This window comes from Myotis davidii, unplaced genomic scaffold (genome assembly GCF_000327345.1).
Source record: "Myotis davidii unplaced genomic scaffold, ASM32734v1 scaffold185, whole genome shotgun sequence".
NCBI classification, from domain to species: domain Eukaryota; kingdom Metazoa; phylum Chordata; class Mammalia; order Chiroptera; family Vespertilionidae; genus Myotis; species Myotis davidii.
Genome location: NW_006297811.1, coordinates 2,338,251 through 2,343,199, shown reverse-complemented (window position 1 = coordinate 2,343,199; position 4,949 = coordinate 2,338,251). Strand labels below are relative to the sequence as shown.

Here is a 4,949-nt window from a genome sequence, read left to right as displayed (position 1 = left end):
CTGCCCTTGAATTCCTTTCCTTAGATCTTTAACTAGAGTGTTAAAAGTACTGGGTAGGTGGGTGGGAAGTAATCAACCAAAGACTTTGTATGCATATAATGCATAACCCATGGACACAGACAGGGTGCTGAAGGCCTGTGGTAGGGTGGATCCTGGAGGGGGTCATGGGGGAAAAAGGGGACATATGTAATACGTTCAATAATAATTATTAAAACAAATAAAGGTAGGCTTGACTGCAAAAAATATGCTTATGAATATGTTTCTGTTAGTATGAAAAAATGAAATATATAGCCAGGATTGTTAAATGGTTCAAAATTCCACTTTTTCTCTAAATACATTTTGGGAAGCTGCTGGTTGGTAAGGATCACATTGATGAGTAATTCTTAAAAACTGTGGTTTAAATGAAATTATACCATATATATTTTTATATTTTCAGGGACTTTAAGATTTAATTTTACTTTTACTTATTCATTTATTTTTTAAAAATCAAAAAGGGTAGTAATAGAATATGAATCCAATTATAGGAATTTAACTTGGCCTAGTTCCCCAGATTTCTAAACTCTGGGTGGGTTGTTGTTTTTATAGAATTTAATTGGCTCTTTACTCTGTCTTGGAAAATTTTGCTAACAGTGTATGGGAGTTTGTAGTTACTAAACATAAAAGGATATTAAGAGATATCCAGATGACATTATCATTTACATGGCACAAGATATGGGAGACCTGTTAGTGTTAGAAATTAGTTTCATATACTTTCACTGGAAAATTTATGTAAAAAGACTAGCTAACTACATCAACAAATGATAGTTAAGTGCCACTATTAAGTGAATGATAATAAGCCTTATTCTCAGGTTGTTGATATTTTGATTATTATATTTGCAGGCAGATTTTCAAGGCATAACATTCAGAAGTTTACTGTTTCTTTACAGATATTCATATATTTTTGAGACTAACCTTAGCCTAGCTTTTCCCCCATTTTTAATTTCCAAATTTTTCATTTCAAGTTTGAGAAAAATTTGAGTTTTCTTTTCTTTCTTTTTCAAATATATTACTCTACATAATTCTGTGTCATTTCAAATAGTTATTTCATGGCATTTTGCTTTAAATGATCAGTCTTCCCAGTTATATCTTTAGGAAGTGAAATATGCTCTCTACTTTATAGTTACTTTTTATGCATATATCACTTTCCAGTTGCTTTATATTTAAATGTAATTGTACCAGAGTCTATATGCTAATCAGTTTTCTGAGCAGCAATTTTAGTGTTCTTAAAATTTTAATGTAAGTCTCTAAAATTAAACATTTAAAACTTTACTGTTTATGCAGTAAATTCCTGAAATCTAATTACGCCAGGCCCTGTTCTAAGCACGAAAGATAAAGAGTGGAAAAAACAGACAAGTTCTCTGACATCATGGCATTTGCATTCTGGCATGGGGACACAAATGACAAGTAGAAAAGCAAATGGCATGTGAAAGGTTCCAGCAACACCGCAGTGGGGTCCTGGTTTCTGCTGAAACTCCTAGGCAAGGAACTGACAGGCTGCACTGGTCTGCTTGCTCTTCTCCAGGTAACCAAGAGAGGGTAATGGGGCAGGCACAGATGGTCACAGTGGATTATCCTCTTGGAAAGGAACCATTCTGCTGCTGTCCACACTTATTGGAGCCCCAGAGGACCCCCCAGCTGAGCATGTAACAGTGGGAGTTTTGCAGTCATGAGAATGGCTGCCAGTGGAGAGAAACATCTTGTAGCAACACCAGCTTTACTGATTGTACCTGGAGTCCTTTTGAGACGTCAGAAGGAGCTATTTGTCCCAGCTAGCTCTTACAGGCAACTTTGAGAGCTCCACCAGCGGTCAGGGATCACTCAGTGGACAAATCTATTTGCCTTTCCTCAGTCTGCCCCCAGGAGTCCAAACATAAGGCTTTCTATCAGTGACATGAATTAATGGGCTTATCTGTATTTTAAAAAATAGAAGAAATAGAGAGTTGTTCATTCATTGACCTCCTTCACCTGCTTCCTAAGGTTGGGCATGTTCATTTCTCGACACTCAGGATCTGTCAGCCTCAAGGATGAACCAAATTGTCTGTCCTTTTCCCAGAGTAATAAACTTCCCGAAGACTTGGGAGTCACTCTTTTGCCATCATAAGAAACTTTCGGGGCAAAGGAGGATGGCTGTAGAATTGTCCAGCACAAAGTTAGTGAATACGTTCCTACTCATCCAGGTTGTCTAAGAAACATCCGCAGTGGTCACAATGAGCGAACTTGACCATCATCATGTTGCTGCACTTTTGCCAGACCCATAGGCACAGCAGCCACAGTCTAACCAGAGAGGCCTCTTGGAAATCCCCAGGAGACCTATCTCCAGGGGAGACCTTTCTCCGGGGGGGAATTGCTCATTCCCGTCTTCAAGATTAATGACTGCTGGGGTTTCTTTTGCTATTACTACCCCTTGTAGTACTACCCCTTCCCAACAAATCTCTTAGGTCCATTCTGGGTCTTTGCATCAACCCATCAGTTCTATTTTGTTTTCTTGTTTTCAAGCCTCATAATTTCTTTTACTGTTGTTTTATGCAATCAGTGTTCTTGTAAATAGGTAACATAGCATAAGTGTATTAATAGGGTTCTAATGGATATACTGGGTGAGTCTGGGGAGGCTTTAGAGAAGATAGAGCATTTAAGGTAAGGTTTTAAGGGCAGAGAAGCAGGGAAGAAATATATTCTTGACCATAGTGTCATGGAAGAATAAAACGTTTTCAGGTGTGTTCAGGAAATGGCAAGAAGTTTTGTGTGGTTAGGGGTGTATAAGAATAGTATAAGAATACTTGGGAATAGAGTGTTGGAACAGGTGCCTCAATCTTATATCAGGAATTACCTGACCTATTTAAAGATGACCTACTCGTGGTCATAATTTAAAAGTCTCCTATAATAACTCCTTTCATTTTATATTTAATGATATTAATAATGATATTTTTATCTGTCATTTGTATGTCTTCAACTCATTTTCCCTATTACCTAATTTCATCTTAACAATATGTGAGTTACACAGATCTGAAAATGTTATAGTATTCTAATATTTAATGTTGAAGAAACTGAGGAATTGAGAGGTTACATGGTCTACTCACAGTCAAATGGCTACGTTTAGAGTATCGCCAGATCTTCTGATTCTTAATTCCATATACTTGTTGGATGTTATTTTTGTAAATACATGCTTTTTCTCTCTGTTTTTCTCCTTAAGTTATTGTCTTTCTTTTTTCCATAGGACTTGGCTTTTACCCTGGAAGAAAGACAACTGTTGAATATTCATGGATTATTGCCACCTGGCTTCATCAATCAGGATATCCAAGTTCTTAGAATAATTAAAAATTGTGAGCGTCTGAACTCTGACTTTGACAGGTAACACATTTTATATTTCTCTTAGGCAGTTGTTTATTTTATTTTTTATTAGATGAGAAAGTTAAAATATTTAGTGATTTGGAAAAAATAGTCAACTTTGAGGAGAATTTGCCTATAAATACAATGATGTTTTTAAAAATTTACCTTTTTAGGAAAATTTAGGAATAAAATTTTCCTTTCCAAACTGTTATCCTCAGAGAGACTACTTTGCTCTTGTGATAAAATTGTTGCTATAAAGGTAAGTTATCAGGAAATGCCATCCTGAACTGAGCAAAACAGGTTAAAGTGGCTTTTAGTCAGACTATGAGTGCATATTGGATGCACTTTTTCAACTTCTAAAGCTGGTTCTAATGCTAGTGCGAATTTAGGTCACTTACTGTGTTTAGAATTCATTTCCATGTTTGCACAGAGATAAAGGTAACGTGTGCCCTATCTCAGTAATGAGATAGCCCTAGGTTGAAATTCTGGCTGTGTTTCACTAGCATTGGGGCGTCGAGCAAACCATCACAACCACTGTCAGGACCACTCTGTATGACTTGCCTTCTGCTTTGGACTCTTCCCTTATTTAGGCACTAAACCTCAGGTTTTTCATTTATGGATTGAAGAGAATAGTTATTTCAAAATATTGTTGTGAAGTTTAGAAGAGGTAGCTAACTCAATACCAAGTAAGTATTTGTATTAGTCAGGGTTTTCTAGTGGTCTTCAGAGAAGCAGAAGCAACAGGATATATGTGTTGTGCGCGCATACACACACACACACACACACACACTCACACACACATTACATCCTGTTGGATGGAGATATATATTTATTTCAAGGGATTGGCTCCCATGATTGTGGAGCCTGGTTAAGTCCTAAGTCTGCAGGTAGACTGGCAGCTGGAGAACAAGAAAAGACTTGCAGTTCGAGCCTAAAGGCAGACTGCTTGCAGAATTCCTTTTTACTAAAGAGAATACTACTACTAATTATAGAAAATCCCCCTTAGTAGGCAGGATCAGTCACCCTAGCCAGCACAGTAACTTCCTTCCTTGTTATTGATTCAGAGGCATGTGGTGTCCATAGTGGCTAGTGGCCATCTTAATTTCCAACCTAATGGAATAATTGTCTCCTGGTGGAAACGTCCCTCCTTTTGAAACTAAGACTTATTGGCCAGCAGAGCATAAAGTCATGGGGACAAGAAGCAGAAATTTTGCTAGTGGGTCACTGGCAACAATAGTGAGTGGTGCCATTTCCATTTTTACCCCTGGGTTCGTGGACCTGTGAATCCTGATTGTGGGAGAAATAGCATCATACTGGACATGGATTCATAGCCTCTTAGAGAACTTTGCCTCAGCTTTGCAAGGTATTACCACCTAGCTGGCGTTGTAACTGAGCCTCAGGAGGCCATTCCACCATTCTGTCGAGTCAGCTGCTTCAGGATGGTGGGGAAACATGGTAAGACCAGTGAATTTCATGCATACAGGCCCATTGCCATGCTTCATTTGCTCTAAAGTGAGTCCCTTGATCAAAAGCAATGCCTTGTGGAATACCATAATGGTGGATAAGGCATTCTGTAAGTCCAC

At 38.0% G+C, this 4,949-nt stretch overlaps 1 protein-coding gene across 1 annotated transcript in view; it reads left to right on the top strand.

Annotated features, from left to right (window-relative positions):
- The first annotated feature begins 3,257 nt into the window (after positions 1 to 3,257).
- The window catches only part of ME1 (malic enzyme 1, NADP(+)-dependent, cytosolic), a 141,275-nt gene continuing 139,583 nt past the window's right edge, over positions 3,258 to 4,949 (top strand). The window contains exon 1 of the mRNA XM_015570285.1: positions 3,258 to 3,387. The gene's annotated coding sequence lies outside the window, so the exon portion shown is untranslated. The remainder of the gene's footprint in view (positions 3,388 to 4,949) is intronic.